Source organism: Trichechus manatus, unplaced genomic scaffold (assembly GCF_000243295.1).
Source record: "Trichechus manatus latirostris isolate Lorelei unplaced genomic scaffold, TriManLat1.0 scaffold00005, whole genome shotgun sequence".
In the NCBI taxonomy this organism is placed as follows: domain Eukaryota; kingdom Metazoa; phylum Chordata; class Mammalia; order Sirenia; family Trichechidae; genus Trichechus; species Trichechus manatus.
The window spans coordinates 20,359,987-20,372,253 of record NW_004443941.1 but is presented as its reverse complement, the minus strand read 5'-3'; the positions used below and the strand labels follow the sequence as shown (position 1 = coordinate 20,372,253).

The 12,267-nt window shown below is 37.9% G+C and overlaps 1 protein-coding gene and 1 long non-coding RNA gene across 4 annotated transcripts in view; one reads left to right on the top strand and one right to left on the bottom strand.

Moving 5' to 3' along the window:
* EML4 (EMAP like 4) overlaps positions 1-12,267 on the top strand; it is a 207,166-nt gene that overhangs the window by 34,987 nt on the left and 159,912 nt on the right. The window lies entirely within an intron of this gene.
* Positions 4,475-12,261, bottom strand: LOC111821379 (uncharacterized). The gene is made up of 3 exons (XR_002824812.1): positions 9,735-12,261; positions 5,050-5,372; positions 4,475-4,523 (listed from the first exon to the last, which is right to left on the bottom strand). It is a non-coding gene; the product is annotated as an uncharacterized LOC111821379 (long non-coding RNA).

The following is a 12,267-nucleotide window of genomic DNA, read 5'->3' as shown; positions in this document are numbered from 1 at the left end:
TTTTTAAGTTTTTGTTGTTTACAGATTGATGCCACTGGTTCCCTGTTTCTAGTCTTGTAGCTTTATTTTGGTTTTAAGATTTCTTTATCTGGTTTGGTATCTGGGTGATGCTGTCATGTGTCTTGGTTCTCTGTCCAGTGGACTCCCTTAATATTTCTTGTAAGATTGGTCTGGTATTATGGATTGAATTGTATCCCCCCAAAATGTGTATCAACTTATCTAAGCTATGATTCCCAGTATTGTGTGGTTGTCCACCATTTTGTGATGTGATGTGATTATCCTATGTGTTGTAAATCCAAACTTCTATGATGTTAATGAGGCAGGTTTAGAGGCAGTTATTTTAATGAGGCAGGACTCAGTCTACAGTATTAGGTTATATCTCCAGTCAATCTCTTTTGAGAGATAAAAGAGGGAATTGAGCAGAGAGGAGAGGGACCTCATTACCAACAAGGTAGAAGAGCCTGAAGCAGAGCACATCCTTTGGACCTGGGGTCCCTGCGCTAAGAAGCTCCTAGATCGGGAAGATTGATGACGAGGATCTTCCCCAGAGCTGACAGAAAGAGAAAACCTTCCCCTGGAGCTGGTGCCCTAAATTGGGACTTCTAGCCCCCTAAACTATGGTATTTCTGTTACAGCAGCACTAGATAACTAAGACATCTGGTTTTTACAAATTTCTTTAATTTCTGTTTATCTGGAGATGTCCTAATTTCACCATCTTATTTGAGAGACAGTTTTGCTGAATATGTAATTCTTGGTTGACCGGTTTTTTTTCCTTTCAGAATTTTATATATGTCGTCCCATTGCTTTCTTGCCAACTTGGTTTCTGCTGAGAAATCAGAGCTTTGTCTTATTGGTTCCCCTTTGTAGGTAACAGTTCATTTTTCCAAAGCTGCTCTCAGGATTCTTTTTCTGTCTTTGGTTTTAGATAGTTTGATTAAGATATGTACAGGCATGCCTCAGAGATACTGTGGGTTCAGTTCCATACCACTGCAGTAGTATCGCAGTAAAGTTAGTCACATGAATTTTTTGGTTTCCCAGTCCATATAAAAGTTGCTTACACTATACTGTAGTCTGTTAAGTCTGCAGTAGCATTATGTCTAAGAAAAACAATGTGCAAACCTTAGTTAAAAAATACTTTATTACCCTGGGGAAGCCAGCACAGCTTGTACAAGGCAAGGTCATGAAAGCTGCATAGACACATCCAAGCTCCCTGAGGGACTGAATTATTGGGCTGAGGGCTGTGGGAACCATGGTCTTGGGTAACATCTAGCTCAATTGGCATAACATAGTTTATAAAGAAAATGTGCTATATTCTACTTTGGTGAGCAACATCTGGGATCTTAAAAGCTTGTGAGCAGTCACCTAAGATATTCCACTGGTCTCACCCCATTGGGAGCAAGGGAGAATGAAGAAAACGAAAGACACAAGGGAAAGATTAGTCCAGAGGACTAAAGGACCACAACTACCACAGCCTCTACCAGATTGAGGCCAGCACAACTAGATGGTGCCCGGCTACCACCACTGACTCCTCTGACAGGGATCACAACAGAGGTTCCCGGACAGAACTGGAGAAAAATGTAGAGCAAAATTCTAACCCACAAAAAAGACCAGACTTACTGGACTGGCAGGGACTGGAGAAACGCTGGGAGTATGGCCCCCCGACACACTTTTAGCTCAGCAATGAAGTCACTCCTGAGGTTCACCCTTCAGCCAAAACATTAGACAGGCCCATAAAACAAATGAGACTAAAGGGGCACACCAGCCCAGGGGCAAGGACTATAGAAGGCAGGAGGGGGCAGGAAGGCTGGTAATAGGGAACCCAAGGTTGAGAAGGGAGAGTATTGACATGTCGTGGGGTTGGTAACCAGTGTCACAAAACAACATGTGTACTGTTTAATGACAAGCTAGTTTGTTCTGTAAATCTTCATCTAAAGTACAATTTAAAAAAAAAAGCACTTTATTGCTAAAAAACGTTAACCATCATCTGCGCCTTCCGTGAGTGATAATCATTTTGCTGGTGGAGGGTCTTGCCTCAGTGTTGATGGCTGCTGACTGATCAGGGTCGTGATTGCTAAAGGTTGAGGTGGCTGTGGCAATTTCTTAAAACAGGACAACAATGAAGGTTGCCACATCGATTAACTCTTCCTTTCACAAAAGATTTCTCTGTAGCATTCGATGCTGTTTGATGGCATTTTACCCACAGTAGAGCTTCTTTCAAAATTGGAGTCAATCCTCTCCAACCCTGCAGCTGCCTTATCAACTAGGTTTATGTAATATTCTAAATCCTTTGTTGTCATTTCAGTAATGTTGACAGTGTCTTCACCTAGAGTAGATTCCCTCTCAAGAAACCACTTTCTTTGCTCATCCATAAGAAGCAGTTCCTCATCCGTTAAAGTTTTATCATGAGATTGCAGCAATTCAGTCACATCTTCAGGTTCCACTTCTGATTCTAGTTCTCTTGCTGTTTCCACCACATCCACGGTTACTTCCTCCACTGAAGTCTTGAACCCCTCAAAATCATCCATGAGGGGTGGAATCAACTTCTTACAAACTCCTTTTAATGTTGATATTTTGACCTCCTCCCATGTTATCACGAATGTTCTTAATGGCATCTAGAATGGTCAGTCCTTTCCAGAAAGTTTTCAATTTAATTTGTTCAGATCTGTCAGAGGAATCACGATCTATGGCAGCTATAGCCTTACAAAATGTATTTGTTAAATCATAAGACTTGAAAGTCGAAATTACTCCTTGATCCATGGGCTGCAGAATGGATGTTGTGTCAGCAGGCATGAAAACACATTAATCTCCTGGTAGATCTCCATCAGAACTCTTGGGTGACGAGGTGCATTGCCAGTGAGCAGTAATATTTTGAAAGGAGTCTTTTTGTCTGAGCATTAGGTCTCAACAGTAGGCTTAAAATATCCAGTCAACCGTGTTATAAACAGATGTGCTGTCATCCAGACTTTGTTGTTCCATTTACAGAGCACAGGCATAGTAGATTTAGCATAATTCTTAAGTGCCCTAGGATTTTTGAAATGGTAAATGAACATTGGCTTCAACTTAAAGCCACCAGCTGTATTAGCCCCTAACAAGAGATTCAGCCTGTCCTTTGAAGTTTTGAAGCCAGGCGTTGACGTCTCCTCTCTAGCTATGAAAGCCCTAGAGGGCATCTTTTTCCAATATAAGGCTGTATTGTCGACATTGAAAATCTGTTGTTTATTGTAGCCGCCTTCATCATCATCTTAGGTAGATATTCTGGATAATTTGCTGCAGCTTCTGCATCAGCACTTGCTGCTTCACTTTGTAGTTTTATATTATGGAGATGGCTTCTTTCCTTAAACCTCATGAGCTGACCTCTTCTAGCTTCAAAGTTTTCTTCTACAGCTTCCTCACCTCTCTCAGCCTTCATAGAATTGAAGAGAGTTAGGGCCTTGCTCTGGATTAAGCTTTGGCTTAAGGGATCTTCTATCCGGACCACTAAAACTTTCTCCATATCAGCAATAAGGGTGTTTTGCTTTCTTATTATTCATGTGTTCACTAAAGCAGCACTTTTAAATTCCTTCAGAAAGTTTTCTTTTGCATTCACAACTTGGCACAAGGGGCCTAGCTTTTGGCCTCTCTTGGCTTTCGACATGCCTTCTTCACTAAGCTTAATCATTTCTAGCTTTTGATTTAAAGTGAGAGACATGTGACTTTTCCTTTCACTTGAACACTTAAAGGCCATTGTAGGGTTATTAATTGGCCTAATTTCTATATTGTCATGTCTCAGGGAATAGGGAGGCCCAAGGAAAGGGAGAGAGACAGGGGAACGACCAGTCAATGAAGTAGTCAGAACAGACACAACATTTATTAAGTTTGCCGTCTTATATGGGCGTGGTTTGTGGCACCCGAGAACAATTACAATAGTAACATCAAAGATCACTGATCACAGATCACCATAACAGATATAATAATCATGAAAAAGTCTGAAATATTGCAGGAATTACCAAAATGTGACACGGAGACATGAAGTGAGCACATGTTGTTGGAAAAATGGCACCCATAGTCTTGCTCAGTGCAGGATTGCCGCAAACCTTCGATTTGTTAAAAACGCAGTATCTGCAAAGTTCAGTAAAACACGGTATGCCTGTATTGGTGACTTTCTTTTGGAATCTGTCTTGTATGGGGTTCGTTGGGCTTCTTGGATGGATGTCTTCTCGTCTTTCATGATATTAGGGAAGTTTTCTGCTGGCAAATCTTCAAAAATTCTCTCTGTGTGTTTTTTGGTCTCTGAGACCTGGTAGTGCAGTGGTTGAGAGCTACAGCTGCTAACCAGAAGGTTGGCAGTTCAAATCCACCAGCTGCTCCTTGGAAACCCATGGGGCAGCTCTACTGTGCCTTGTAGGGTTGCTGTGAGTCACAATTGTCTCAACAGCAGTGGGTTTGAGTTTTTTGTGCTGGAATTCTGATCACGCATTGATTATTCCTCTTGATAGTGTTTCACATAACTCTTTGGCTTTCTTCATTCTTTTTTCTGATTGTTCCTGAAACAAATTAGCGTCAAGGGATTTGTCCTCTTATTTGGCCGATTCTGTATTCTGTTGATTTGGTTCTACTCAGACTGTGTCCCCAGAGTTTGGGGGTTACAGGGATGGATGGGGAAGGTTTGTGCCTCTAATCACAAGGAAGGTGGGGGGAGGGGAACGCACTCCTCAGGTTACCTGGTTAGGGTGCTTGGGCGCTTCCCATTGTCTGCAGTCAGGACCTGGCCCTGATTAAGTGCAAGGGGAGTGGGGACTTCCCACTAATACTCTGTGGATCTGTCACTCCATGTGCACCACCCATCCCAATGGTCAGGGATCGCCACTGGTGAGCCACCCCATTTCTGGGTCCCAGCTCCCTCCCCACTCTGTGGACAGTGGGATCCCTGGAGCTCTTGCCCTCCCTCCTGCACCCTTCCTCTCTAGGTCTGGTTCATGTCCTGCTCATCCCACTTCACTCTGGGTATGTCAGCACAGTTTCTCTGTCTCCTGTGGGAATTCCATGAAATTGACTTTCTGTGCTTCTCACCTGGGATCCCCTGTTGGCTTTGTGTCAAGTTGGCCATGTTATGCCAAGTCAGCTGGCAGGGCCCCTCCACTTCGTATCACTCTTTGTTCACTGTTTTCGATCAGTTTCTTCTTCCAGTCAGTGTTCAATCTAATTCTTTATTCTTTCATTTGATACTCACGGTTCCAGGATTGTCATATGTACCAGTTTCAGTTGGTTTTTTGGGTCTTCGCTGTAGAGGGATGGCAAGGTATATCTGACTAAGCCTCCATCTTGGCTCCTCCCGTGTTTGTTGTTTTTAATCCTCGCAACAGTCTTATGAGATAGATGCTATTATTGTCTTTCTTTAAAAAAAAAAAAAAAAAAAGTTAGAAAACTTGAGTTTTAGATAACCTACATAACTTAATTACTGGCATAAAAACCGAAAAACCAAACCCACTGTTGTCAAGTCAGTTCCAACTCATTAGTGGCATAGGCAGGTTTGAAACCCAAGTTGGTCTGATTTCAGAGCCTAAGGGTTAAATATCTTGTCTACTGTGCTGTATGGCAGAGCAAACATTTTCTGTAAATGGCCAGATAGTAAATATTTTTGGCTGTGTTCCAATAAAACTTTATTTCTGGTACTTAATTTCATGTAATTTTCATGGGTTCTTTTTTTTTTTTTCAATTTTTCCAACGGTTTGAAAATTTAAAAACAATTCTGGCTTGATAGCGTTACAGAAACAGATGGTAGAGCCAGATTTGGTTTGTGAGCAATAGTTTGCAAACCCCTGCTGAATGGCTTGCTATCATTGTTCTTTCCCCTAAGAAGGATAACAGAAATATAGAATTCTTCTAACAGTTCTTTAGAAAAAATTAGTACTGTTACGTACAGTTACAAGATAGAAGGTCTAGGTAAATGCTCTTTTGAATAGAAATTCATTTAATGCTAAGATTATGGGACCCTTTAATATCTTAATTTTTCTAATTACCACACCATGTTTTTAGAAATCATAAGTATTCAACTCTTAGTCATTTGTATTACATTGTTTTGTTCTATAATCATCAATAGAATTTTGTTTGATTATAGCCTTTTTCTTTTTGTATATTAGGTGCTGAGGTAATTTGATTCATCTGTTAAGGGAAAAGAGTGTTGGAAATATAATGAAAGTTTCTCAAAAAAGATGACTCATGCAGAATTTACAAAGTTGGCTTCTTAGATTACAATTTTGACATTTATAAACTTGACCTTGTAGAATAAATTTAGTATATGTTTGGCTTATTTATGTGCAACAAAAAATACTTACAGATGTGATCACTGATATATGATTCTGAATTAAAATGTTTAATGAAAACTTTGTGTTGACACATCAACACTAATAAAGTAAAAATCTGTCCCTACATATAGTGAAGTTTATCAGGAAAAAAGATGCACGAAGTTAAATTTCATTTTGACCAGTAACTATAGATGTAGATGGTGTTGGATTAAATAGTCTTTTATAGGGAATACATAAACCAAAACCTGCTGCCGTTGAGTCCATTCTGACTCGTAGCGACCCTATAGGACAGAGTAGAACTGCTCCATAAGGTTTCCATGGCTGTAATCTTTACGGAAGCAGACTGCCACATCTTTCTCCTGTGGAGTGGCTGGTGGATTCAGACTGCCAACCTTTTGGTTAGCAGCTGAGCGTTTAACCACTGCGTCACCAGGGCTCCAGGGAATACTAAGTCCCTGGTTTGCGTAATCCACAGTAAGCACTCAATAAGTGTTTGATATTAAATGCTCACTATTTATCTGTGCAGTGTGACCTGAATCTGTAAACACTCAGATGAAGGAATCAGCAGATCAAGTTAGCTCAAAAGGAAAGATTCTTTTTAGAAACTGTCAAGTTGAGTTAATCAGTCAGATTCCAGACAGAAATGGAGAAATTATTTGTTCTAGTAATCCTATGTCAGAATCGTTTGGTGGTTGGCTATTGCCTGTAGTATGAAGTCCCAATTTTCTTTGGATCCAAGGACTTTCATAATTTGGCCCCAGCCTTCTTACTCAGCCTTGATTTTCATTCTTCTGTGTTAACAGAGTGTGGTTAGTTTTTATCACTCACTCACTTATCCACAAATATTCTCCCACTTTGGAATGTTCTTCTTCCTCTTTTCTGCCTAGTCAGATTCTACTGAGGCTTCCAGACCAAAATCAATTCTCTTTCCGGAGGACCACTCTTGACTACTGTGGGGTTTTTAACCCCTCTAAATTCCTAGCACTTATTGCTTCTGTCACTCATTTGACAGTTACTGTTCTACTACCTTGTGACATTTCATAATATCATGAAAGTCATAAGTATTTTATATTTTCATTTGTCACCTCATGTAGAAGGAAATCTTGAAGTTAGAGACTGTATCATGCACTTCTTTTGTATCAGTCTTCACATAGTAAATTTCAGTAAACATTTGCTATATAGTGGAACTTGAAAGAAAAGTAAAAACTTTTTGAATTCCATGTTTATGTGTATGGAAGTTTTTTCCTAAAATGTATTTTCTCTTTCTTCTCTTTTAACTTTTTATTTTGAAATAATTTCAAATGTATAGGAAAGCTGTAAGATAGTGCAAAAAAACTCCAGAATACCCTTCACACAGATTCACAATCGTTAACATTTTATCACATTTGCTTTATCATTCTCTCTCTACATACATTTTTTCTTACTGAACATGTAAGAGTAAGTTGCAAAGTTCTCCTCTGCTCTGTAGGGTCATTTTGAGTCGGAATCGACTCGACGGCAACAGATCTGGCTTTTTGGTTTTATCTCTAAGTACTTCAATGTATATTCTAAGAATAAGAACATTCACTTACACAACCCTAGTAGAGTGATTAAAATAAAGAAATTGACATTTCTACAGTGCTATTTTTAAATTTGTAGACCTTATTTAAATCTCACTACTTGTCCTGTATAGCATTTTTTTTTTCCAGTCCAGGATCATGCATTTCATTTAGTTTTATGTCTCTTTAGTCTGCTTGCCATCTTTAATTTAGAACCTGTCCTGATTCTTCTTTCTTTTTTTGTCCTTCTTCTTTTATGACATTGAAATTTTTGAAGATTGCCAGCAATTTATTTTGTAGAATGTTTCTTAATTTGGGTTTGTCTGATGTTTTATTGTCATTAGGTTTAGGTTATGCACTCATCTGGGTGGTGCAAATAAATGGTTAATGCACTTAGCTGCTAACAGAAAGGTTGGAGGTTCGAGTTCACCCAGAGGCACCTAGGAAGAAAGGCCTCGTGACTTGCTTTTGAAAAAAAATCAGCAATTGACAGCTCTATGGAGCACAGTTCTGCTATGACATATGTGGGGTTACCATGAGTTGGAATCAACTCAGTGGTAACTGGTTTTTATACAATATAAATGATTCTGTGTCCTTCTTAGTGCACCATGTAAGGGGAACATGATTGTTGTTGGTACCTCTGTTTGTGACGTTTTCTTTGATCACTTGATTAAGGTGGTTCCTTTTGTACTTAACAAAGCCTAAGCGTTCTCCCACAGTGGAGCTGTTTAAGAAATATTTGAGGGCATTAACTTGAGAGGTATCAGCATGTGTTTAATTTGGTAAATAATAAAATTTAAATGATCACAACAAATTATAATAGTTGATGAGTTTGAATAGTGCAGCAGTCAAGACAGACTTGGGTTCAAAATTCTGACCCTACAATTTTTTGGTTGTGTAACTTTGGGCTTAACCTCTCTTTGTGCTTGATTTATCTATCTGTATTATGAAGATAATTTAAATACCTTTTTTTTTTAGATCAAAACAGTTGCATATTGGTAATTTCTTATGGTTCTGTTTAATAGTTACAGATTTAAGATTAAATGAGACAATGCATGTAGCACCTAGTAAAGTGTTCAGTACACATTAGCAATATATTTATTGTTATTTTTCAGTATTCTATAAAAATAGGTCGGCATGATTTTTGGTAACATTCTGAAATGAAATCATTATTTTTGAGTTGGATGTATAACACCTCATCTATCTGGTATTATCTTTTGTAGTTTTTACATAAGTAAATTTTAAGCATAACTATACAAATATATGTAACTGTATATATAAAAATATATACGTATGTTGTTGTTGTTAGTTGCTGTTGATTCCTACTCACAGCGACTCCATTTGTGCAGAACTGTTCATGGGATTTTCAAGGCTGTGATCTTTTGGAAGCAGATCACCAGGACCGTCTCCCGAGATGCCTCTGGGTGGGTTCAAACCACCAACCTTTCCTCTAGTAGTCTAGTGCTTAACCATTTGTGCCACCCAGGGACTCCTTTAAATATATATAAATATATACATATACACATATGCAACCTCCAGGTATACAGATGATATAATAATAATCAAATATAAGTAATTTTCACATAAGTAATTTTTTAAATATAGCTAATGCCTCAAGGGTGATTGAGGTGTCAGGGTTGTTTGCCTTTGCTTTGAATGACCTCGGACCCTATGCTTTTTAAGTTCTTGTGTCTTTTTAAAAATAATTGGCTCCTTATTGGTGAGTTGTCAGTTTTTGGCATGCCTTAGCAGCTTCACCTGAACCACTTTAATTTCTTCCTTTTCGTTTGCTGTGAGTTGGAAAACCAGATTACTCTGGTTGGTACCCAGTTCTAATAAACTTAGTTAAGAGCAGTTATAGGAGAGCCAGAGGTCCCTTCCTGAAAATAAATGAAGTGGTTTTATTACTTACTTTAGTACTTGAACTTTATGACTTCAGTTTTGGCTGTTATAGGCTCCTTTTCTGGTCACTTCCTGGTTCTTTGCTCAGTTCTGGTTGGCTGAAGTTTAGAAATAATAAATGACTTCTTTTTGACATAATATAAAATAAAACACTAATTCACTTTTGCTTTCCTAATGAGTAATTAATTTTTCTAATTGTTCTGTGTTTTAGACAATTATTTTTATTATCTGTATTTGTAGACAGTTTTCTCTTAAATGTAGCAGCACAGATAGATGAGGGAGAGCCCTGAAAACAACAGTAGTTGGACATGAACATGCTACAGTATTGACACTCCCTGAAGTCATACATCAGTATGAAAGATCCTTGCTTTGGGATGGCAGCTCAGATTTTGTATTTCATACCTTCTTCTTCAGTGGGCAGATGCAAATTACATTTGTCCACCACTTTTGTTTTTAACCCACTTGTGTATTTATTCCGTTTATTCTTCCTGGTCACCCTGGGAGGGAGGGAGAGAGGGAAAGAAGTCTTACCATACCTTCTGATTAGTAAAAAGATTAGTAATTTAAGAATATAAGGTAATGATAGAGTGAGTATTCAGATTTTGACATAAACTTTCATTTTTCCCAGTTTCTTACAATTGATATTATTTTACTTAATGTTTTTATTTAAAATGATATATATATTTTTTTTACTAATATACTTCATTTTGTAGAGCGATTTTAGATTTATATAAAAATTGAGCAGTGAGTACAGGGAGTTTCCACATACAGCACCTCCCCCCAGCATCCCCTATTTTTAGCATCTTACGTTAGTGTGGTACATTTGTTACAATTCTTCTGCACAGGAGATTTGTCCCTTCTCTCCCCCACCCCCATTGGTTAATTTATTTAATCGTTTATTTATATCACTATGGACTCATGGATGTTTATTTTATACACTGGGTTATAATTCAATATTACTTTATTTTGTTGCTCAAATTGTTCCAGCTTTGACCATTGGGAGCTTTTTCACTTGGGTCCTGTGTCCCTAAGACATACCACCATCAATTTTTTGTTTGTTTTAAGCACTTCTTTAATTTCTGGCACTATAAAATGACTTAGTTTTTAAACAAGTTTATTTTAAAATAAAACTTTATATCACTTAATAGAAAGTCAGGTTACAGGAAATTCATGTTAATCCTCAAAATTCGTTATATTTAAATATTATTCAAGTGTTAGAGAAGATATTAAAAACAGACTTTCTCCTTGAAGTAATCAGGAGAGCCACTTGAAACTTCTGATTCTTACACTCTTTCATATACTATTTTTTTTGCAAATAACACATGCATTATACTTTTTTTGCCAACTGCCCCAACCCCACCATCACGTTATTTTCAAAAGCATGCTATGCCAATTTTTTTTACATGTTGCTGACTTCAGTAGACACTAAGAAGACATAATTAAACGATGAAATAAGCAGAACTAATAACCTAATGGTTTCACTTAAGAGTATCTGATAAGGCTTTCGCATTCAGCTGTTGAGCTAATGCACTATAATCATCAACTTAAATTAATAGAAACAAATGCACAGTTTTGATGGTTTATTTTCCAATTACTGGGGGACTACCAAACTTGCTCCGTGACTTCTTGACTATGGCTTATACTTCTGTTACACAATCATGATCAAAAGTAACATTTTCAGACTATTTTTATACACACAAGCAGGAGATTAAAGAAAATGAACAGAATGAAGGAAGAAGAACCGAGTGATATGATTTACCTGAGATATGGAAGGACGAGTGAATGAGGCTGAAATTCACTTTTGGAAATGTCATGAGACATGCACAGTATGTGCATGGGTGCACATGCAAGAACTGTTTTACTTAATTTCATCATTTCTGCACTTTATTTACATGGGTGTGCTATTTGTGGAAAAAAAGTACTTCTCTAGAATATGCTGCTTCCTTTGCAACTGTACCGTGGAAGACATAAAAGTATGATATATGGTCTCCTGTCATGAAGAGGTTTGCAGTTGGGTTTAGTTGATGTCCATAAGCACAGTTGGGAGAAAAATTAATCATACACTACTGAGTATTAAATATTAAACGATACGGGTGAAGCTTAGAAGAGTTTAGGAAAGGAAAGGCTCAGGGATAAGTAAAATGAAAGGAAGAACCTTCTTGGAGGTGAGACCTATAGTGGATCTAGAAGGTAGGACCCAAAAGATGACTGAATGAGCATTGTTTTGGCTTGGGTGGAACCATGCGTTGGTATAGTCTGGAGTATTTTGATTGAAAATATTGAACGAATGGATTAATACCCTCTCTCTTTTGTAATAAAGTTTGAAGTTACTGCTTTAAGATATGATATGCCTAAAAGGGCCCGTTCTAATTATTAAAGGACTTGGATATTTAAAGTCTATAAATAACATGTCACTAGAGACTTTGAATCCTTATTCTTCAGGAAGATTACATACTTTCCCATCGAAACTATGAAATTTAAGTTGTATAACTTTGCTTCTGTTACTTAATACATAGTGTGTTGTCAGTGTTCTGACTCGGGTA